Below are 26,153 nucleotides of genomic sequence, written 5' to 3' on the forward strand. Positions count from 1 at the left end.
TCATTGAGAATTTGGGTGTTATTCTTAGTTTCATCATACTTTGAAGGCATTTGATCAAACACCTTGGTGACTGTTAGTGCATAATTTACTAGTTTCAAGTAGTTTAACTATTGGTACGTGTAAATATCAAATCTCACATTTGTTTATAAAGTTCTCAATGAATTTTTTGCGTGTACAAATCTTTTAAATTCATTCATTTCATTAGAAAGCATATATTTTCCCCTTATATCATGAAATTGCTCTTCCACAGCTCTATGACTATCAAAATCAACCTCAACCACAACCTAGTTATGATGCAAATTCATGTACAAATTTTTTTGTTGATATGCACTAAATATATATCCTTCCTCCCCTTCTCCACTATTTCCAACATCCACAAATGATAAAATTGTAGCCATAATGTAAGCTATGATTTTGGACATTGACATGAACTACAAAAAGATTCAAAACATGGATGTGATGCTCCAAGACCGAAGTGATTTGTTGTTAGACCTTAACATACGACTTTATGAAATTGGGAGGCGCCAAGAGCTTGGTATGAAAAAAAAAAATGGAGTTCCAACAAGAGGGATGCGAGGAAGAATACACTTATCAAGATTCTCCTCATTAAAAAAGCTAGATTATTAGACTCTCCTTTACTCTCGAGAGTGGGAGACAAAAAAAATAGTTTGAGAATGTTGCAAGAAAGGTTATTGTAGAAAATGCAAAGACAAGGCTCAAGCGTGCACAAATGCAAGCATATAAAGCACAAGATCCCCTCAGACACAAGTTTTCTCACTTTACAAGTGACCCTCTTAAGGTCATAGTCCCGATCTTCAAGGTCATCAAAACATTGTTGCTAACCCTCCACAAAGCAAGACCAAGTCAAGGTTGTTGTCATTGTACACATTTGAAATGATGATCCTCAAAAACATGTTATCTATGAAGCAATAAAAGAAGGAAGAGGAATTGGCCCTTTAATTTATTATCCTCCCTTCATGCAAGTGGAGGACTTTGAGGCTAAAAAAGAAGAGTCTATATTTTCAAAATAAGAGGACCTAATCCTCTTATCACAAGAACTCCCCTTCATTTTTGATAAGGAGTTGGAAGAGAAGAAAAAAGAAGAGATTCGTATCTTTGAGGAACAAATCATAGTTGACCAAACTTTAGATGGGCAAGGAAGATAAGACCCATTGCAAGAAAAAGTGAAGCAAAACTATTAGTTACACTAGGAAGAAAAACATGAGTAGAGGGGTGAAGAAAATGTAGATTCAAGGTATAAGCTAGAAGATGGTTTTTCTAGCATCATAATGGACTTCTTCTCAAGGATTGATTCCATGCCAGAAACTCCAAGGGAGGTGGCTCACAAAAGAATATGTAAAAAGGGACGATGCCATCTTTCAGGGAAAGAATCAAAGCCCCTTTCAAGCCAATAAGATACCAATGTTGTACAACACAACAATATTAACATGGTTAATGCTAATTTCCAGGATTGATTACCATCAAGAGGATGCCCCATAAAGCATCTAGCTTTGGAAACAATCTACAATTCATCCCTAGTAATAATTTTTTTGAAAGCATGAGGGTGATTATCACAAGGAGGAGCAAGTTTTTGTTGCTCAAATAGAGAGTGTTCTAGTGCTAGAGAGCTTCCTTGTTCTCATCATCAGAAGAAAATTCTAGCAAGATTTTATATGCATGTCATTCTTGTTTCCTTGTCTTGTTGCCTACGTGCATGAAAGGAACAAGAAACTTGTTAGAAGGGGAAACTGCATCAAAATGCTTGTTAATGGCTTTATTTTATGTTTTAATTTGTATAAAACTATATATAATAGAGTAGAGTTTTCAAATTTCCAAGAAGTGTACGGGAAAATGTTGTTTCCCTCCAAGATATAAAAACTTTGATGTTTTCCTAGATTGAAAAGTTATAAAATTCATGTTGTGACAAAGATGAAAATTCAATTTGTTTTCCACATTTGTAGAAAGTATATTATATTTTTGACCCTGGTGACTCCATGCCCAATGGATTGCTTCAAGGCCACTGATCACATGCTTAGCAGGAAAATATCCCCTTTGATTCTCAAAAAATGTTGTCTATTTTTTCTACCACTATTCTAAATGGATAACTAATCTGAGAGGCCTTTACGGGATATATGTAGTATTTTTTTGACACGATAAGTGCATTGTGCAATGTAGACATTTCAAGTGGATGAAAACATTGTGTATTTTTGGCACCTCACATATTTGTAGTTCCTTTGCAAAAAAATTTTGCATGCATGGATGTGCAAGGAATCCTTGGAGGCACTTTCTTTTGGTAAAAAATATTGTATTTTTGTACCTGTATGATTTAAATTTTGATCACCTTTTTCCAAGATCAATGTTTTAGATTTCATTGTGTTGCATAGTTAAATATAAGGTTTGCAAAATATTAAGTGTCCAAGTGCGTGACCAAGAGCATTGTATCTTTTCCATTGGGGTAATATTTTGTTGTCCCTCCAATATATGTTTTTTAGCAAACATATTGTGTTTTTTCACTCATGATATTTTTTGTTAGCTGTGACTAAGACATGACTTGAGGACAAACTATTTAATGGCAAACTAATTTTTTTGACTTCTACACTTGATAGAAGCACATTTCCTCACCGTGTTGCCTCATGCTGAGGGTATGGGATTGATTTTTTAACTAAATGGGAATTTATTGGCCCAGTTCCTATCATTTCAAAAATAAAATTTTATCTGGTTTTTTCCACTTTGGTTGTCCCTTCTTTCTATATAGTGCCTCTATTTATGGTTGTTCTTTGTCACTTTCATTATCAAATGTATACACAAGAGATCACTTTTTGATTTGATTTTTCAACTTTTAGTTTTGTATCCTAACTCCATTACGGTTGGAGTTTGAACTTAACTATTCTATTCAGATTTATGCCTAATCTATAAAGGAAAACTTTGTATATATTTCTTGGGTTATCCTTTTTTCTTTTGCATTGGTCATGGCCCTAACTTGTATATCTACCTTTTCCTTACATGAATGGGAAATCCCTCTTTAACCTATTTTCACCATTTAGCTAACTTGTGTGTATATCTATCCTTGTGTTGCGTGTTTCTATTTTGTCTTTCAAGTTTGTATGTTGTGTCCAATTTTCTCATGTGTGTTATAGTTTGATTGTTTCGTTCCTTGTAGCATCCCATCAGTTCATATTTTTATGTGAGTCCTTGGTGGGTAGATTAGAATGAAATTTGTGAGTGTTTGAGAGGGTTTTTTGGTGTCATATGAAGCTATAGGAAGAACCATAGTTTCAATATGGTGCATTGACCTCCTTTAAATTTGTGCATCATTCTTCCCCTTTCCTTCAAGTTTTTAGTTTAGGTTCACTTTGATTGGAGGGAAAATTACCTTCTACAAAGATTATACCTCACATACACAAGTCCCACACTTTGAGGTTGTTTTCATGTTTTAGAAGGTTTCTTGAGGGTAACATGTTAGGAAAGGGTGTGAACTTTTGTGAAAACATAAATGAAGAAGCCTATTAAGCAATTAATATCAAGTTTTGTCACAAATATTTATGTGTCCTGACATCTACCTATTTGTTACATTAATTAAAAAAAACGTTGGTCACAAATATGAAATCACTTGTGATCCTTATGAAAATTAACAAAATTTGGTCTTTCTTCTAGCTCTTTATTCATGGTACTTTACTAACAATAAAGTGATTAGGGTGAATTTATAATTCATAAGGATCACCATAGTATTTGTGCTATACCATGAATCCTAAAAGATGCATAGAGTTATGGGTAGTCAACTTATGGCTATCTTAACACTCAAATAAGCTATAAGATCATTATTGATTTCTTTAACAAATAATTGTGGTAATATTAGGTGTTATATTTAGATATCAAGTAAACGTAAGCTATATCCAAACCATAAATACGATATTTATAGGGGTAAGGATACTAATTAGAGTGAACATTCCCTGGGAGAGAGGGATGAAGAAGAAGAAGTAATGGAGAAGGGAAAGGAGGAACTCTTGAATAAGGATGTGAAAATGTGAAGGAAGACATAAGGAAAGAGAAAAATGAGTCTAGGGGTACGGAAGATATGGGAGAGGATAAGGATGATTATGCTAGTAGAGACACTAGGCTTTCTTTCCTGCATACTGCTGAGCTTAAGGTAGACTCTTCCCTTCAAACCGACTCCTGGGTGTATAACAAATTAATGAACTTGAAAAGAAAAGTCACCACAATTGAGCAGAACCAAGAAATTGATCGTGCAAAGACCACCTTGATGGAAATTCTGATTGGTAATATATCAGACAAACTAAAGGAATATGAAAACAACCTTTGGTTATTGATCAAAGAAAGCAGTAATAAGATGGAGCAGGTTACTTCCAGCATTTGTGCTACTGCTGCCAGCTTAGGGAAGAGAACTAATGAAGAAATCATATCTCCAGGTGGTCCAAGTAAACAAACCAGACAGAGCTCTAGGAAAAAAGCTACTGAGGGCACTGTGGGATTTGCAGTTAACATCATCCAAAGTATTGCGGAGGCCGGAAAAGAGGTAGTCCAAATGATCAAAAAACCGTAATAGCAGTTCTTTTGTGTTTCTAGTTTTTAGTCTCTGCTTTGGTAGTTGTCCTAGTTTCTAGTCGATTGTCTAGGTTTTTAATCTAGTTTTGTCGTTTTAAAAACTAGGTTCCAGGTCCTTGTAAAACTTGGTCTTGTATTATGGTTTTATTTTGTGGTTTCAAGTCCCTATAAAACCTGATTTTGATTCTTTTAAAACTGTAGGTTTCAGGTCCTTGTAAAACCTAGTGGAACTTAATGGTTTATCTTTTGATTTCTTGTTAAGGGTTTCGGGTCCCCTTCAAAACCTGTTTTTACCTTAATCTAAAACTACGGTATTTATAGGAGGCAGAAGATAGTTATTATCATCTTATCGATTATTACATTCAAATCAAAAAGATTGTTATAGATATCCTCTTGAAAGTAGATTAAGAGATTCCCCCTTGAAGAGATATATTGTTATCAAGCATTTGCATCATTTATTATTTTGTGTACAATATATCTTATTACAAGTGGGGTTCAAGTATTGAATTTTGCATCATGAAGGCAAGAAATAAGGTGATTTTTTAATTTTTTAAGGCCATTTTGGGAAGTACAAGACTTTTTTATTTTGACAAAAAGTTTCATCAATTTTAGAGGGTTAGACAAGAACAAAGTTTAATTCGTATCCTACTTTTAAGGTAATTGTGAATTTTCTAGTAATAAATTTAAAATAATTATTTCCATTAATTTACTCTCAAGACTAAAAACTAGTTCTTTTTATGGATTTTTTTTCTCAAAAGTGAGATCTGGATGAGAGGCCTCTTTGCCATAGAATTTCTGGTCCTAGTGCCTTTGTACAATTAGTACATTTCTTATACAAATTATCCTTAATTTATACTAAATGGAAGGATGCAAGAATGGATGGCGAGGGGCCTACCCCAATTACACTTTAAGCCCACCATCATCAATTTTTATAGTAGTCGACCTTTTCAAAATAATGAATGGATTTTTGGGAATGATAAAAGAAGAATGCACTCTCTCTCAACATAGTATAGAATAACATATATTTAGCATAGGGGGTGGGTCTACTACAAATAATATAGTAGATAGGCCTAATCATGACCTACTATAGTAAATAATGTTGTAGAGGCACCCCTATCATCCCCTCTTCTTTGACATTCATGGTTGGAAATTTGATGCCCTATCTAATGTTGTACATTTAAAAAATAAAAAGAGGAAGAGGCCCTTCTCTAATTCATTCATTGGTACCACTACAAGATCAAATAGTGTTACTAGAGAAACTTCTCGTACCATTAGGAAGGAACAATTTCACCTAAGAAACCTACAAATTATCTAGTTTAATCCTTTGAAGATCTTTTTTATTTTTTTAATGCATATTATAAATTTATATAGTTGTTTAGGATCAATTTGAACCATTCAATTTCAAATATAATGCACATTGTCAACTATTTAACATGTTATTCCTCTCACTTGTCAATTCTCTCACCCACTAAATTTGTTAAAGAAGAGAGAGAATGTGTAATGCCCCACCATGGAACCCTTGGAGAAAAGGGTCAAAACATGCACTCAAGATTTTTCTTCTTGAAATATAATTTAATCATACATAAACTTTAGGTAACCAAGTGCATCACATAAACAATAAACCATACTCGAGGTAACATTGTAAACATCACATATTTTTACATCAGTGGAAGTATTACAAGAACTTCGAAAGGTCCCCAAGCACTTTATAAACACTAAGAATGGAGAACACACATTTGTGATCTATTCATCCTAATCTTTGAACAATACCCATAGATTACGAGAGGACAATAAAAAAAAAATTCACGGCTAAAAGGGAGAGATGATACATAACAACTCAATCCCACAAAAAACATAAACAAGGCCTAAAATGCAAGCAAGGACCTTAGGGCCCGTTTGGTTGCAGGAATACAACCAAAATAGTCATTGAAAATTAGAGTATGTGGTTATGTTCTTTGTTTGGTGTAAAGAATGAGAAATGGGTATAGGAATATGTATTCCCATTTTAGCTCCGAAATGAGCATAGATCCATTCTCATAGATCTCTTCCCAAAAATACCTGTTATTGGAATGGAGAATAGAAATACATACATTCTCTTTTAAGATTGCTCCAAACTACAGATATGTCATCGTGGCACCATGTCCAGATCTGCCACTTGCAGCCAATAACCATTGCCTGCAAGCACGACACTACCCTTTGCAATAGAAGATCTTAAAACGGTCACTGGTGGATTGTTCGCTAACTTCCTCTCTAAATACTTTGTCTGGACATTCTCAACAACAATGTGCTCTAAGTTGCCAGTAGCTCTTACCCACGACCATTTGCGGTCATCTAAGAATAAATTTGGAGATTTAAGTTTGTCTGAATGCTGTGCAACTAATGGTTTGTTGGGTTCCCTTTGTGTGGCTATTTGTGGAAAACTTGGGCCACATTTGAAGGCGGGTGATGGATAATTTAAAAAAAAAAAAATTTGAATTCCAATGCGAGATTATTTTGAGATGAAGAATATGTGATTGATTGGGGGAAACATGGGTACCACTCCCCATTTGAAATATTAACTACTGCAAAATTGTGACAAAAGACTTTTTGGGCAAAACTCAAGGCTTTAAACTTGCTGGGGTTATTCCTGCAAACGAAGCGAGTCTATTGGTTGATTCTTACACTCTTGAGCCTTATAGAAGCTCTATCATCAGTGAGAGTTTGGTTGTACGTCAAGATCAATCTCCTCTTCTGTTGGTTGCATAGCTAATGTGACCGACTGCCTCTATCAGTGAGGAGGTAGATGTATAATGCAGAAGTATGTCGTTGCTGAGATCACTGATTTCCATAGCAAATACTCTACTCCCTCCTCGCTCTTCACCCATGCTATCTCAGGCCATTCCTTCCTGAAATTATCCCATTCCCAAAACTGTATATGATGTTTTCATTAATCACTGCTGGAAGGAGACAAATCAAATTGCAACAAGTCTCATATATCAAAAGATCCAAAACAAATGATTCATAGTGTTTTATATAATATGAAAAAATTGACAAATTTTAAAAAGTTAAAACAAATTCTTAATTAAATTTTAGGGAACCAAATATTATTGAGATTTCTATTTTCCATTCCCATTTCCCATTCCCCATTCCTATTACTATTTTCTAATCTAATTTCCTATTCTTATGCTTGTAACCAAATAGGCCCTTAAGGAATCCAACCTAGAAGCACCCGTTGAATACCCAATTTAAACATAGTAAGATGTTTTGGGTTGGTTTAGATGACTACATCTATAGAACCCAACCATAATAAAAAGGGTATCTTGAACAATAATTAGGTTTTTAAGATGTATAAAAGTAGTCACTATCCTAGACATGACTAAATAAAGACCATATATAACCCTTCCTAAATATGTCTAAAGATAGACTAGAAATGGTAATTCATTCCAGAGAGGAGTAAATAATGTCTAGAAATGATCCTTCATCCCGCAAAAGACTAAAAGAGAGTAGAAATGATATTTTGGAATTAGACATACAAAATTTGTATTCAGACTTTCCTGAGGTCATAAAATTCACGTCCAGTGTCCTATTGATTCTTTTCAAAATGTGCAAAAAATATATTAAAGAGCTCTACAATAAAATGGAATTAAAACCAAATTATGGCATTGCCATTTTTTCATCATCCAAAATAATCAAGAAAGATTCAATGTAGGTAGTCGTTAATGCCCAAAACATGCAATAGACAAGGTAAATCAATCCAATGACTAGATGGTTTTCCCAACATGAATGTATGATATGAAATGAAATATAGGTCCACAATAAGAAGTACTAAATACGCAAATTTTGATTCATCAACTACTTTATTTCCATCTACTCTAAGAATTAGATGGTTGTAAGTGTATATAAGATCATGTACCTAAGAATTAATGAGACTACTCAATCAACATAACTGAAGAGAATATAAATATGTACAATGTGAGTTAAGTAAAACATGGAAATCTTAAAGCTTGGCCACTCCTTGAGTCTATAAGAAGGCCATCACTTGTATGTTGGTCCCCTAACATGTTATAACAATAAAATGCCACCCTACCATGTGGAACCCTTAGGTCCACCCCACCACTCTCATAGAGATACTAACCCAACCAAAAACACAAGGCAAACACACACACATGGACCAATCAAATGCATAACTCAAGGATGAAACAAAAATCCCAAGTATAAACACAAATGTACATAATATAAGACACATAGAGAATAGTCACATGAAATTAAAAGTAATACACAAGGTGAGGAGTAAAAATACACATGAGAATAACTCAGCATGTGGGCCAATATCCAAGTACAACCTTAACCATAGTATAATCCAAGTTACTACTTGATAATAACATGGATACACTCAAGGAATCTAGTAGAGTTCCATTACATGAATCAAAATAACCCAATAGTGGCTAGACACCATGTCTTGAATCAAAATCCAAAGGTTGCCAGACACTAACTCACCTCTAATCAACACCCTTGTGTGACAAGTGAGGTGGAGAGTTTTTTAGCACTTCACTAAAGTCATTTTACCCAACTAGATTTCATATCTTACCAAGAACCTTCCAACCAAGACTTGCTTCCTTAGTTCACAATTGGATTTTTGTTTCATCCAATGCAATCCACAATATAAGGTCACCAATAACCCTATCCTACCCCTTTTCCAATCAAGATATCTCCATGACTCGCTCTTCTAGACTGTACATAAATTCCCTATATGTACAACCAATCAAACACAATCCACCTCAATTTGATTTCTCTCCTTTTATATTCATACTTGCATACTTTTTTACATTCAATCTAGCTAGCCACGTGGAGACATATAATCTTTAATTATCAACCAAGATCACCATGACACACACTAATTGACCCAAAACTACCATGGGCATTATTGTTACAAGGAGACTCTTCATTTCACCAAGATTTTCATTTTCCTAATGGTGGAATGAAGAGTTGCACATAGTTTCTATCAAAATCATATTTGATCATGGGTTTGGACCTTATTCAATGACTTACTGGTTTCCTATGTTGTTACTTCACCAAATTCAAATGGGACCACAAGAAAAAGAAATTATTTCACCTTATTTATGTACACCATAAGTTACAAATATTAAGGGAGAAATGTTACAGACACTAAAACATGAAAAATGCTCTAGAAAAATCATGAATAAGTTTCCAATTCCATGGAAATTCTACAAATCTCCCTTTATACAACTTGAATTGACCATATATATCTTCTTGTACCTATCTAACCACATTCTAATTGATCATACTAGGAATTTGAATTGAATGACCATTGACTGACCACACTTCGTTATTTCACGACTTGCATTCTAGTGGCCTTGTGAAATAGAAAAAGGTTCTCTATTTCACAACTTGCAAGCTTTGGTACCTACAAAATAATGAAATCATAGTTTTTTTAAGTGCATTTTGGAAAACTTGTGAAATAGTGAAAGTGTTGTTGTTTCACAATTTTTTCCTATACTACCACTTGCAAAATGGTGATGATACACTAGTTTGATATTAAGAAACCTTGTTACAACTTGTGTGAAGTTGAAACATGCAAATATGCTCAAAAAAACATTAAAATACATGTTACATTCTAATTTGCAACCCTAGAAGACCTAAGACTCACCCAACTCCTAGTCTTATAAAACCTTATTACATTGTCATGAAAGTAGAAAAAGAAATAGGACCATAGAAACAATTTGGGATCCAAATAAGGAAGCACTCCACCTACAACCCAAACACCCAAATACAATAATCTCATTACAATAATTAGGCACAAAGCATACAATAAAAATAGTGTAATTCAAGGTAAGACTCAAACTCTAAAATCCACTAAACACAGAAAATTTGTTGGTCTAGCACGAGTTATTATACATCGACATGGGAGTGGAACTCAACTACATTTCCCAAAAGCATTTCAAACAAAAATCACATGTGTGATCAACCTTTAACATGGAGTGTGCCAACACAAAGGCAAAAGAACCTACAAAATCAAGAAAGGATGATATATCAACTCCAAAAAACCAAAGGAAAAAGTCATGAAATCCAAAATACACAAGGGAACTCGATTGGCCTCAAGCCAAGAGTAAATGTCACACAAGACTCCATTAAGAAAACTTAGTTTTATTATAATTTTCTCTTAAATACCAATCACCATGCATCTCAAATGTGAATAAAATTGATAATAGAGGGAAAATATCAAGAAGGATAAATCAATAGGAAACACGCATGGAAACTCAACCAAACACTTTGTTGGGAGTATAGATTTGTCCATGAATCCAAAACTCACAAAGAAAATGAATGAAGTAATTGTAGGAATACAATAAAATAAACTCCAACACATAAAAATATGATGAACAAATAATTGACAAAAACTGGGCGAGATGCAAAATGATGCAAGCATAAAAAATGTTCAAAAAATCAAACTTCTCAAAAGTCATTGAAATTAAAACCCTCTTTATATTTTACCCAACATTCCAAATGTCCATTAAATTTCAAATTTGGAAACACTCACAAAATTGAGTAGCATAACTAGACAAAATATTACATACCTAGTTGCTTATAGAAAGTCAACCAAATAACCAAAAGTTATAAAATTATGGGGGAATACTAGCTCTTAACCTGTCTAGCCAAAGAAAATAGGAAGCATTGGAAATAACAGAGGAAATAATTAAATATTGAAGGCCCTAGTTTGTTGTAAGAGGAGAATCTACGAATGGGTGGAACAAAATAGAATCTATGTAAATACATAAGAGAGCACTACAAATTAAGGCATTCATGAAAAGAATCCATCAAGCCTCTAAATACCAAGATCCAACCACTCAAGCGATCGTGATGAATAAAAGAGTGAACTTCTCCAAAGCAATTTGGAGAAAATTCACAATATATTTAAAATCACAAATCGAAGAGAGTTGAAAAATGACTCTATTTCACATCAAAATTTAATTTTTCATAAAAAGAAAATAAATTAAATAAATCAAGATTAATATAGATTTTTTACAAGTCACCCCATCTTAACTGTAATCAAAACATCAAACAACTATTAAATAAACTCCTAATTGGTACATCGCACAACTCATGAGTATTTTGTTGTTCCTTTGCAAAAGGTGGTTCACATCTAAATTTGGAGGTATGTAAAAACCTATGATGTAAAATCCATATTGGTGGTTGTCACTACGTGTGAAGACACATCCTTAGGTTGGACTTAGTTATAAATGTTCATCGATGTTTTGTTTGGAGGAAGTTGAGGCACATGATGTTAAGAGAGATGAATTGCATGACATGGGACACATTCATGGGTCTCCCACAAAAGTATAAGAAGAATGATTGTATAGAAGTGTGTTGTATTGACAAGTGACACTCTCTACCACCACCTTCTTTACTATTGAAACTTTGGATGTAGAATTTGGTCATCATGAATCTGCTTTGTGACACTATGAAATTTCACTCCATAGTTTTGGTGGCTCTTGGGGACATCATCCTTATTCAATAGGAAAGGAAAATTATGCACTTTCCAAATTACCCTGAAGACGTGTGCAAATACACACTTATAAAAAACCATCTAAGAGCTACATTTTCTTAAGGAACATGCGATTGTGCACACAAACACTTCTTCGAAAGTAGGAAATCTAGTCTACTATGTATAGATAATTACATTTCAAGATTTCTAAATAAAGCCATTTATAAGCTTGCTAAAGTAGCTTCTATTTCTAAAAATCCTTTTTAAATTTATATACTTTTGGCGGGGGGGGGGCAACCAGAAGAAAATATGGAGATTTTGGAAGCATTTTTATTGGTGGGAATGAAGAAATCTACCCATATCTAGATATTGAAACATTAATAGGTACCAATGTTCTTTGTCTTAGTAATTTTTCTTAAAAAATCAAGTTTGATGCTTCATCTACTATTGTGAAGGTTGTAGCCTCTTGCTATTTCTCAAGACCATATGAGTCCAAAGATTCAGAGTAGAGAGTGATAGACACATAGATGACATCAAATTCCCTTAAGAAGGTGGAATCTATCTCATTCTCCTTTTCAACCTCTTTCAAGTCCAAATCCATGAGTGGAATGCATCCGAGGAAGATTGTGGGGTCTTATCACTTATATGCTTCTCCACTTTGGTCTTTATTTCTCCTCTTTGCTACTCCATGGTTACTTTCATAAGGAAACTTCAAAAAATTGCAGCATGTAGTTTCCATGATGAAGCTACCACTTATTATGGGTATGTATAGGCAGGAATCATCAGAAACAACTTTATGAATATCCTCCTTTTGTACTTGCCTAGTAAAACCCTTCCTTTTTTCAAATACCTCTAAAATCATTACCATTTGCTTATGGACCATAGATAATTTGTGTGCTGATAGACATGATTCTATATTTTTAACCAACCACTTGGTTCTTTCATCTCTAGAAACTACTTGTGGAGTGAAGAGTTTTTCACATTAGTATCCAAAGATTTTGGCTTGTTGAATAGTGTACAAAACTCTAAAGTTGTATTCTTCTTGTCAGTCATTGTACGTATACTCCTCAATGGCCCTCAACTCCACTTGAAGATTTTATAGAATTTCTCTACAACTAATCTCCTCTTGGTGCTAGGTGGGAGGGAAATAATTTCTTAACCTCTACTTGTACCTAGGTATTATACAAGTTCTTGAGGTAAGGATGAGATCTTGATATCGCTAGTAGGGAGAAAAAACCTCTTGACTCCATGGAAAGGATGAAAAAAGGGAAGTTGGCCATATGGTATCGCCATTAGAGAGACTTACAAATAAGAGGGTGTGATCTTTGAAAGGCACAAAAACCCTTTGGACTAAAGATTTATCATGCATTAGATCATAAACCAATTAAATCACTTGGTTCTTTGAGGAAAACTCCTTGAATCATGAAAAATCTAAAGGTTGTTCCAAATTATTCATTATTAAGATTAGAGTCTTTTAGGGCATGCCAAAAGAGAAATTATTGACTCCTAAAGATGCCCTTAGGAGGCAACGAACCCTACGGAAATTCCAATGAGTGATGGACACTTATTGAGCCTCGCTAGATGAACTTCAAGATTTGAGGAGCTATCTCTTCATTGAGTGGAGGGAAAAAGGGTGCAGAGAGATTTTGACAAAAATCATGAGTGCATGGGATACCCCAATATGGAGTATTGAGGCACAAAATGGATCTCCCTAATTGGAAAATAGTTACTTATCTCTAAATGATAGAACCCTTAAATAGAGAAAACAATAAATGATGATAATTATAAGCAAAAAAAAAGTGCATAGTCTCATCGATACGTATCCATTTGAACATATTAAAGTCAAAGTTTGCATATAGGACATTCAGAAAGATAATGGGATTTCAAATAGGTATAAAAGGGCCTAAGGAATAATTGATTATATTGATAATCCCAAAACTTAATTACAATTTTAAAACTTACAAAGAGGAATCCTCACTATTATAGGGTGGTGTGCACCAAGATGATGTGCAAAAAAGTGGATACTATAGAAAAAAAAGTCAGAACTACACACAACACAATCACATTATGTGTACTTTTCATCAAATTTCAAAATGGGATTGGATCATTACTAAACCAAGAAAATATTATGAAAAAACTTCAACTTATCCATAATGTGATCACATTTTAACTTACTAATTACACGATTGCATTATGACTGGTGAAAATAAATTTTATTAGCCCGCACATTTTGGCAATTTTTCACACCCAAAATTGCAGACAAAAGAGAAAAACATCATTTCCTCCCTTAAACACGATGTTGTTTGGGTCTCTCAACCTCCAACCCATCTATTTTTCCAACAATCTTGAATGGCACCTCCACGAAAAGGTTAGATAATTTTCATTGTATATTGTATTAATTGTATGTTGTGTTATATTACAATTTTTGTATTGATTTTTGTTTTTATAATCATTTGATAATCATATACATCTATACCCAATAAACAAAAACAATACCAAAGGCTACCTCCTATCAAATAAATAAATATTAACCTAAAAAGTGCACCTCAAAATAAACCACAAAACCCTCAAGTGGCAGCCTCAAACACACAAAACCCTCAAATGGTTGCCCCTCATCAACCACCACTATGTGAAGGGCCTCCATTAATCCCATTAGATCACATAAACTATAGTGAAGAAGACCTTGTTAAATTTCTCATAGAAAATAGTGCCAAAATAACTAATTTGGTTGGTAGGTTGAGGCCTTCTAGTCTTGGTCACCACTCCACCCTAGCTGGCACATTAGGAAAAATAGCCACTAGTGCAAATGTGTTGTGAATACTATTCGGATGGGGTATCCTATGATGAGGTGAAAAGTAGGAACATACATAAATGTGAAAATTTTGTTCTTATCACCAATCTCGATACAAGCAACAACCTAGAGGAAACCACCCCTCACTTTCCTATTTATGGTGTATTTATAGAGGGATCAAAGTGGCTTTTCAGGATAGGTGGTATATGGTATTTAACCAACCACCCTATAATAATGAGGTGCCCTTATTTTTTTGAGAAATTTATATTGTGAGTTTATCCTCGATGAGAAGCCGAATTACTTTGACTTCAGCCGGTTCTAGCATAGAGGGAAGGGATCCATGTAGGATAGACTCAGGCTTGTAGAATCTCCCAGTCACAAAAAAGGAAGCATCTAGAAAAAAACTATGATTCATGTTGTGATCCCCATAATCGTGAAGGAATCTATTGAGTTACAAACTCTTCATGCAATTGCATCATTGACCGATGTCATCATTAAGCATGGCACACAACTATACTCAGGAGGGGGTACATCAACACCATCATCATCATATACTCCACCAGAGTCATCCCAGCCTATACCACCTCCTTCATCATTAGATATTCTATTTGGCTCAGTCCCCCAGGCCATTCAACATATGTGGATTAGTTACCATGGTTTGTGTGATGTGCTAGATACTAATGTGAAAGAGTTCGGATCAACATCCCATTCATGTATGAATTACAGGAGAAGATTGTTGGAATTACAAGTAGGAAAGGTAAATTTCTAGGGGGGGTAAATCAAGAGTTTAAACTTGGACCCATAAAACTTTCACCATTCATACATCACATGCATCAACATTCTGAAATAAAATGTAAAGTAAATGCATCTAAAACATGTAAGCAATTAAAAACACACACTTTGACACTAGATATGATTACCCAAAAACCCTCCAAATAAGAAGGTAAAACTGGGGTGGGGATGACACCCACAAATCTTCACTACTATAGCAATAAAGTGTAGCCAATTAAGATTACAATGGTTTGATCATGAAATATGATATGCCCTATGAAAGACCTACCTTGTTAAAGGCTTACAAAGAATGTTAAGTCCCACCTTGTTAGAGGATTTCAACACCTTGTTAGAAGTGTGCCTAGTTAAAAGGACTTCTAATCACTCACTTGGAATGTCACCTTGTTAAAGGATTTGGTAAGGCCTATTAGGACCACTCCACTTTGAAGATTTAACTAAAATCACCTGTCAAAATGTCTCAGCATAGATCTTGCAGTTGGCACTTTGCTTGCCTGATAACAAATCACCTCTATCCAATCTATGATTAATCCTTCACAATCTAGTATAAAAATGTTGTATCCTCTAGCCTCTATTCTTCACTTAACTAATTCAACAATTCACTCTCACTACTAAGTCACCTTGAATGCTTTGCAAACTATCTTGTTCACACCTTCAATTCAATCATTCACCCCTTCATAATGCTCTCGACTCTCTTCTCTCTCTCATAAAAAGTTTAGGGCTTCATCCTCCTTAAGAAGACTTAGGTGGCTTAAGATTAGGTATGAATCTATGGCTGAGATTCATCCATTTTATCGCTTAAACCTTCCCATTTTTTGATTGGATGCATGTAATTGCATAGGAAATCTACATGTAGATTCATCCTTATCTCTAAAGAATCAAAACTTGACCTTATGTTGGTTGAAAAATGGTTTACATAGTTATTTGTGCCATAACAAACAAATAGGTCCAATCCATATTACTCGGCATATGTAGTTACCGATGCTCAGCATACACTATAATTCTACTTCTAGATTGACTCCTGAACTGCTTGGCATCTACTACTCACTTGGCACTTGAATCACTTGGCATGGTCTATCTGCTTGGCACTTGAGTGACTTGGCACATGAGTGACTCGACACTTATTGCAACTCGACATGGTCTTGTATTTACATATTATACTCAACATGCATTACTAGTTTGGAATGAACTAAGTAAATGACTTAAGTGTTTTGACACTCAATTGTCAAAACCAATCTGAGATCAACAATCTCCCCCTTTGACATGAGTGTCAAAAACACTTGAATATATGAAAATAATCTAATCTTCTCAAATATAACACATCCATGACTCAGCTTATATACAGAACTTCAAAATTTTCAAAATTTTGCAAATACCTATATACCTCAAAATGTATAACTCCCCCTAATTTAATGTGTCTATTCTGTATCCAAAATATGCTCTCCATTATAAGTAAATTTGTCTTTGCTGAGTGATACTCTTTGCCTTCAATGCACTTATACACTTTATGCTCTGCCTTAGCTGATATCTACTCTTTATTGCTTTGTTTCTATCTCTACATTGTATTTCTCAAAATTTGTATATCACTTGGAGTTCTGATTACTCCTCCTTTGTTCATGCTTTTCTATTTTTCTTTATTCATCTCCCCCCCTTTCATTATTTACTCCTCCTTTTAATCTATCTCCCCCTTTCTTATTTATCCCCCCTTGTTTGTTTATCTCCCTCTTTTTGACACTTATGTCAAAGGGTCTATACACTTTTAGTGTATTTTTCCAAGAATGATTTATGAACTTCCATGATTATTTTTAGAGCTACATCCCAATTGTCACATACAACATTTAATGACTTCACTTGGATGGCGAGCTCGGCTGCAAGGTGTACTATGCCATCTAGTGTAGAAAGATTGGGATCTTTGTTTAACAATGTTTTTGCATAGCCTAATTCCTTGTGGAGGATTTCCATGTGTGGGGTGAGAGAGGCCTGATGTCAATTTGGCTCTTTTATTAACCTCTTCCGCTGTTAACACAACTAGTTGACTCTATGATTGAAGCAATGTATGGAAATGCTTCTCACTTTGAGCTAGGTTCTTAGGTAGCTGTGTAATTGATATGCTTAAAGTCATCTCTAGGATAAGTATTCTATGTCTTTTGTCTTGGGTGAAGAGTGTGGGATCACACAATTTGGTGTACAATGAGAAAATATTCTCAAGTACCTTCTTCACATCCTCAACCTTGTTTGCCAAAGCAACTTGTGTTAGTGCTATATCACAAGATATATTCTCATTCACTTTTCCTTGGAACTTTCTTTCAGACCATTCCAAAAGTTTAGCATTTGTATCTAGGTCTTCATTATTAACCTTCTCCACAATATCTAACAATTGTTCCAATAGTAGTTTGGTTTCTTCAGGAGTAGGCAAGGTGAATGCATCTAAAAAGATGTCTTTACTTTCTTGTAATGCTTGCTTTTGTCTGTACTCCTTTGTAAGCATTTCTTCATGTTTCTTCTTCTCTAATACTTGTTGCAAACTGCTTATTTGAACAATTGTGATTGTGTCATAATCAAATTTTGGAATCACTATCTCTTCATCTAAAGTTATATCACCATAGTGAATTACCTTTTCAACCTTAGAAGAGCTTGATCCTGGCACTAAGATTTGTAGGGGTATTGCTTTCGTGCTCGGCTTCTAAAGAAATTTTTTAGGTGATGAGCCTATTGTTGGTAAAGTTACCAATGCTTGAATGGCCTCCTGCTCCTTTACCTTTGGTGTTTGTTCTCCTTCTTTAGCTTTTTCTTGATCTATGATAATGACTAGAGTTGCACCTTGTGTATGTGCTACAGGTACAAATGTATCTATCTATCCTATTTGCTCTATTGTTGTCTCCTTTTCCTCTTCTTTGGCAGTCTACCCCTACTCAATTGTGTCTTCTTTTTCACTTGTGTCAACCTTGATTAATGTGTCTATTGTTGGAATCAAAGGTTGATTACTAGTAATAGTAGGGATGGAAGAAGGTGGTTCTTGTGTATTCACCTTATCCCTTGTAACTTCTATTACTGCATTATAAATTTCTTCTATACTGATCAAAATTGGATTTGTGCAAAGTTGAGCTTGTAGTGTAGATTGGTCTAAAATCTTTTTCAAGTCTTTTGCAGTTAATGGATTGATGTTCTGAGTTAGTGCATCAGAGACATCCTTAACAATTATATTTTCTACAGGTGCACTTGTGTCATGAGGAGGACTGGCACTCGACATTTGTGTGTCTTGCACACTCTGTTCCTCACGCTGCTGGTCAACTATTTTTGTGTTAGTGTCCATCTGCTTAATCTCCTCTATATTTTTCTCTTCCTTGCTAACTTCTTTGTCATCCTCTTCTTTATCATCACCTTTACCCTCAAAGGGGTCCTTTTCTCCTTGCTTCATAGTTGTTAATCCATAAATTAATTTTCACATTTGAGTGGATTTCTTCACAACATCTTCAATATCATTTTGGAGAATGCTAAAGGCTCTATATTTTGGTGTAAACCTTCCTTCATATTTCTTATTTTCCTTAGCAATTTTCCCTTTTGTTAGTTTTGGGATTACTTGGGCCAAAGTAATCTCCCTTATTTTCTTTTCCAAATTTCTACTTTGGACTTCATGACATCATAATTTACAAATATTTTTCTTGTTTTATTGACTTCCTCAGCAAGAAGTGTGGTAATGGCAACTGAGGCTTCATCAACATTAATCTCATAACCTAAGGGTCATAGCCATCTTACCCTAGGTATGGTAGCTTGTACATATGTATAATCAATATCAACAAGAAAACATATATCATTGTAGTGTTTTTCAACTAAGGAAATAGGTATTCTCATCCTCTTCTTCATAAACTTCTTAAAGTCTTCAAAATAGCTTGTCATGATAGTTTCAAAGATTTCACCCATCTGCTCAATGTATTCATTTATCTGAGTATCTACTATCCTATTTGTCTTCCATCCTATTTTGCCAAAAGATGGGAATGTGTTCTATACATAGAAAAATATGCAAATTAGAATTGATCCAAATTTGTACTTAACACTCTTTGTCTTCCTAACTACTCCAAGTTTCTTCTTTATTTGTTGCAATTGAAGTTCAACTAGATCATAGGTATGATCTTTCTTCAAAATTTTATATCCCACATCCACTACAATATAGGGTACATTGTTTAGTTTGCTTGATTGATAAAACTTGTGAGATATAACCCTAACTACAAAGTTTATCAGTGGATCTATGATGGTGTCTATTGTCATTCCATGCTTGTTCCACTTGGCACATGTATTTTTCTCTATTGCTTCTTTAGAATTGCTCCACAGAGTCTTTGGCCGATCTAGGGTTGGAAAACCAGTCACCGTATGAATTATTCTCTTTAAAAAAATTATTGGTCCTCCCTCTAGCCATAGTGATCCATCATGGATTCTACTCAATACTATTCTTATCCAGTTAATTTTGAAAACAATGGGGAATTCTAGGGCACACGTCAAACCCTTCCTTTCAACAATTTTGAACTCTTCTTTTAAGATGCCATTTTCACACAATCTTTTGTATGCTTCCCTTATCTCCATATCACCTATTCCACATATCTTGTAGTTATAATATTTTGTAACATCCTGAACCATAATAGCATTCAAGGGAATCATGGATAACACGCCTAATGGGTCTTGTTTATAAGAAACATCTAGAATCTCTTTGAAATGTAATTGTTTTACCTCATTACTAACTAATTGCACATTCAACACTTCTTTTCCTTCTACATTTCTTAAGCTTGATGCCATTATGACAGACTAGGGTTTCTACAAAGTAAACTACATAGCTTGACTTGTGAATAAATATCTTTGAGATTTGAAGAAAGAGAGTGAAATTTTCATTGAGCTCTTTGCAGTTGCTTCAAACAAACTTCTAAATCACCTTTTGCACCTTTAGCTCTTGCTCAAATTTGAAATAATGAGAAATGAGAAAAAAAAAACCATATACCCTACAAAAACCCTGCAATTAATACTTAGTGCTTGTACATCTGTAAACTTGACATCTACATGATTTCATATTCACTCGACATCTATAGGTATTACCATCACTTGGTAGCTACTATAGACTTGACATCAACTAGCTAGCTTGGAAGCTCAATACTAACTAGTATTCCACTTGGCATCCATTGAAATTTTTTCATGCTTGGCAGCAACATGAAAACTTAAAGGTTTAATCTTGAGTTTTCAACAACATCTTGCACCTTCATACATGCTAATGTAACCTTTTCAATACTAGCTTCTTTTAGAATTGATGTATGATGTAATACTTTAAATATCAATCCCACATACCTCTTGTTTTCTTAGTTTGATGAAGTGTGACCACTTGACCCATTAGGTGAAGTGATCCCTTCTCCACTTGATCTACTACAACCATCTTTCTTCTTCCATGTCTTATTCATTTCATTCCTGATGTGTTCAACTTTTTCCTTGCCTTTGCTTTTATCAAATTCACAACTTGGTACCTTGGACCTAGTTGGACAATGCTTGCTAATATGACCAATCTTCAAATAGCTAAAGCATGTGATTTGACTTAACCACCTCTTGTAATTACCACTAAAGTGAGTGCTAATTAAATTCTTAGGTACATTTCCATATTCTCAACAATAATGATAGCTATATCTTGTATTGTAATTCCAATTATAAGAATTTTCATAGCTTCTTACCTTTGCTAGCTTGCTTGATGACCATGTGGACTTAGATTTGCATTCAAAGGCTCTATGTCCATACTTCTAATAGTTGTAGCAATATCCTTCAAATTTTGGTGCATGCATGGTTCTATTCTACATTCATGTGCCTGATGACCTTGTTTGTTGCACTTATGACAATGGACCATGTTCTTAGGCTTAGCATTCTAATTTGTATTCTTGCTCCTACACACATTAGCAGTATGCCCTTTCTTTCCACAATTATGATAGTAGGTTTGGAATTCTTACCTTTTTTGTTCATTTCCTCAGCAGCTTTGGATGATTCTCTTTCTTTAGTGCTTGTGTAGCCAATCCTAATGTGTCTCTGTCAGATCTAGGGGATTTCAGTAATTGCTCAAAATACTTGATGGCTTCATTTGGCTTGTTGAAACTTTCAAAAAAATTATTTTCTCTTTTTAGGTCATTTTGCAGTTGTTCATTCTGCAACTTCAATGTAGCTATTTCAATGTCCTTGACATTCAACTCATGGTGAGAATTCATCATTTGGCTCAAGGTATCCAATTGCATGTTTGAGATCCTGGATAGCTCTGTTGACTTCTCTTCTAATCTATTTGCCAACATTCTTTTGTCTTCTCCAATCATGGCCTTGTCTTTTATGGCTTTCTTGTTTTGTTCAATCACCTCGCATAGCAGTATAGCTTGTGATTCTTGCTCCAACTTGAGATTTTTTATTTCTTCATCTTGTGCTCTATTCTTATCCATTAGATTTACAATTGCTACATCAAATTCACTGGAGTTACCATTTTCAAATAGCTTTGTGGTGTCAATCTCTGCTATAGCAATCTCTTTCCTTCTCTTCAAGGAACTCTTCAAGGCATCTCTGGATTCATTCAGTTGATGTAGTATAAGATGTATCTCAATCTCTTGGTTCTCAATGGTCTTTCCCAATTTGTAGATTTCCATTTCAAGATTTTTCCTCTAAGCTGCAAAGATTTTCCTTCTGAGAACTTGGCTCTGATACCAATTATTGGAATTACAAGTAAGAAAGGTAAACTTTTGAAGGGCGGGTGGGGGGAGGATCAAGAGTTTAAACTTGGACACATAAAACTTTCACCATTCATACATCACATGCTTCAACATACTGAAATAACATGTAAAGTAAATGCATCTAAAACATGTAAGCAATTAAACACACACATTTTGACAGAAGGTAAAACCAGGGTAGGGATGATGTTGAGATAATGGGTGTTGCACACATTGCATAATATTGTTATATTTTATTATTTTATTTTATCATGTAATGTTTTGCGTAGATGGACGTGCAACATGTAAAGGTTCCCATGGAATATTCTTGATGAGTTGTATTCTAACATTGTGATAATATTTTATGTAATTATTTAATATTAGGGAAAAGAATTAAATGCCCAATATTAAATGTGGGGTCAGTGGGTTAGGTAGCACATGGTTTTAGCACATGGTTTATGTAATACCACTTAGTGGTTTTGTGAGACTTGCTACTATATAAATAGCCACAAGGGTAGTTGTTGTAGAGTAAGAGTGAGAAAGGCAAGAGTTGAGCAGGACAAGGCTTGACAGGTTAGCCAAGGGAGCATTTGTGAAGGTTGAAAGCATGGCATGAGATGTGTGGATTCATGCTTGTTCACATAGTTTGCTCAATTGTGGCTATGGCCATGAAGGCTTCCATGGTTGTATTGCAATGATATTTTTTTGCTGAATAATACATGGTGATGGAAGCTTTTAGAGGCTGGGGTTTTCCCTCAATGAGGGTTTCTCAGGGTATATCTTGTGTCACAATTTTGTGGGTATGTTGTCTATTCTCTTGCATGTGAATTTTTAATTTCATGTTTATTTCAGATCTATTATGGGTTATGTGGAAATGGTTATATTCTTTATTGCCAAGTTTCCTTACAAGTGGTATCAAAGCTATGGTTTTATTATTGTAACCCTAGATTGAATCCATGGGAATGCATGAGAGGATAAAAGAAAGAGCAAGATATACGAATGATTTATTGTAGATCTAAGGGTTTTGGATTTGCTATTATGATGGGATGTTAAAAGATTTGGGCATATGAAATTGTTGGATAAAAGGGTTTTTCAGATGTTTCATTTAAAATGAGGGTTTTGGGGGCGGCTTGCAGAAATGACCTCCCAAGTAAAAATAGACCTCACCATTGGATCCGGGTTGACATTTCCATAAATTTTGATATATAATGTCTTAGTTTGACCATGTTAAGAGGAAATAAAAGAGTTTTCTGATTTTAGCCCATGATGGTTGTCAAATTTAATCCCGTCAGAATTTTCGTCACAAAAAAAATAAAAAATGAAAAATCGTAGTGAAAATGGTAAAAAGACTGTCTTAGTAAAACGACCATAACTTTGTCTCAGAATATTGAATTTTAGAGTTCTTATAGGTGTTGGAAAGCTAATTCAGAGCACTACAACATAATATAGGTTTGGTTCTATGATTTTGACATTTTGTCAGGTTTTAAGAGCCCTAAAGTCAGATGTTATTTATTTTAAGTACGAATTAGGGCATAACTTGGGCATGCGGATTCAGATTTTGGACTTCAAGTAGTCAACAAAAAGCTCTTGGACAGCTCTACACATTGGTTTAGATTTGGTGCAGGTTTGACATGATTTATTTGGTGATATATTTATCTAAACAGTTTATGGTATATTTTGACTATGGTAACATTGTGAGTTTATGGCATTGGAGATTTAAGATTTGATGTTATTATAGACTCAGTTCATATTTCAGATTGGTCTCATGATGATATGGTTATCAGTGTTTGGTTTGGATATGTATGATGACTTGTTGGATCTACAAGTTGTGCAGTGTTGTAAGCGGTCTATACTTACAGGTTGCATTTATGGCTTGGTTATGGATTGTCTTTGCCCATTGATCTTTCATTATTGATGCATATTTAGATTGGTGGCTTGGATTTGGGTTTTCTATGCCCTAAGTCACATGATTTGCTGATTTTTTCTTCATGTAGAAGGGATGAGATGTTGTTACTAGGTACAATCATGGTGGGGGATTCTGGTTGACTATTTTATACTGACAGGTTGGACACTTTGAGAGACAGATGCTCGGTTCATGGTGCCATGGATTTTTGGCATGACATGATTGGATATATAGGTACATCCTTGATGTTCATTAGCTTGGATTTTTTTGATTCAGTTATGGTGGTATATCTTCTTGGTTGAGGATCATGGTTATTTGGTTTCTTTTTGAGGAGCTCATGATGTACACTTTGAGTTCTTTGATGGTTTAATGTCTTGGTTGATTCTCATGGTTAGAGGATGGATTTTTTCTTCATGATGTCATGGATAGCTCGGATACACAGTTTAGTGGGAGCTTGTGATTGTGATGGGGTAACAGTGCAGGATTAGTTCCTGGTATGGTTTGGATCTTTATGTAGGAGATGGATTTTATGATGCCATAGGTGACTTGGTACCATGGTTGAGTGGGAGTTGTTGGCATTGATATATTTATTGAGTGTTTGCAGATGTTGGAGGTTTTTCTTAGATCCTGTTGCTACAGAAGCGTCTTTGACATTTGCATGGTGCACTTGTTATCTTCATGGTGTGTGAAGATGTTTAGATCTTAAGGACTCATTGGGTTCTTGGTTATCTTCATGGTATGTGGAGATGGTTTTCTTCATGGTGTATGGAGATAGTTGCATCTTGAGGACTTATGGGGTTCTTGGTAAAGGTGTGTTTTATGCTTTTATTTGGCATGTTATCCTTGGTATGAGGATGGTTTCATTATTATGTCATGGTATACTCTTGATACGCGTTTACAGTTGTGACATGTTATAGTATGTTCATGTGGAGCATGTTATCTCTTTGATTGAGATGGTTAGATCATGTTGTCATGTTTATGTTCCTGAGGCAATGGTTGGAACTTTGACATTGATCTTGGTTTAGTTTCTTGGTATTGAGTACACTGATCATAAGCTAGATAATTCATGATATTTCTATGTTGCATTTGGAGTTGGCATGGATTGATTGGTTACAGGTGCTCATGGATACTTAGAGACGGTGGTGATGTTGATTTCTCTTGGATTAGAGAAGTGTTTCTTGAGATGGTTGATGGTTTCAGCAGGAAGTCTGAGGGGCAGTCACCTGATATGGACTTGAGAGGAGATTATTCTTAGATGAGTCTTGGTTGGAGACTTGGGTATCTTAATGAGCATTCTCATTCCCCACTCTTGGCCTACTCGACAGTTTGCTACTTGAGAGGTATAGCCTATTGTTTCTCTCAGTTGCATTATATTTATGCTTGTCTTTCATGGATATGGATCTTGAGCTATGGTACATGAGTTAGCTCTGGAGGGTTCATTTGAAAGATGGTTTCACATTGGTTATCTCCATGTGCATATGTTGTTATGTTGGTTGAGTTTGGGAGATGGTTTTATATTAGGCATTTTCTTTGGATTAGGAATGGATTTTTCTTGGTTTAGGAATGGTTTATTGAGTTTGATCTTCTTGTGAGAGGCTTACATCCATGATTAGCTATATGGTATGGTTTGGGTGTTGTTGAGGCTTCTTGTTGGGGTTTAATGGAGGAGATCATACTTGCACATTTTACTTCTAGAGGTGTGTGTGGAAGGACATGATACAGGTTATGATTTGCATGGTTTCTTTAGTCTTGGTTATCTTCCTGGATGTTTAGTTTTTCTTACATTGGATTTGAGATTGGTTAGAGATTGTGATCACTGGTTTGTGTGCATGTATGTCATGTGATAGATGACATGGTTATTACTTTATCTCTTTCCTTTTTTGGTTGTGGAGAACTTGGGAGAGCATTGGAGACTTGTTA

The 26,153-nt window shown here is 34.8% G+C and overlaps 1 pseudogene; it reads left to right on the plus strand.

Annotated features, from left to right (window-relative positions):
* The first annotated feature begins 4,075 nt into the window (after positions 1 to 4,075).
* LOC149580449 (filament-like plant protein 4) overlaps positions 4,076 to 26,153 on the plus strand; it is a 60,522-nt pseudogene continuing 38,444 nt past the window's right edge.

Source organism: Cupressus sempervirens, chromosome 1 (genome assembly GCF_028749045.1).
Source record: "Cupressus sempervirens isolate cs-2001-9-10 chromosome 1, ASM2874904v1, whole genome shotgun sequence".
NCBI classification, from domain to species: Eukaryota; Viridiplantae; Streptophyta; class Pinopsida; order Cupressales; family Cupressaceae; genus Cupressus; species Cupressus sempervirens.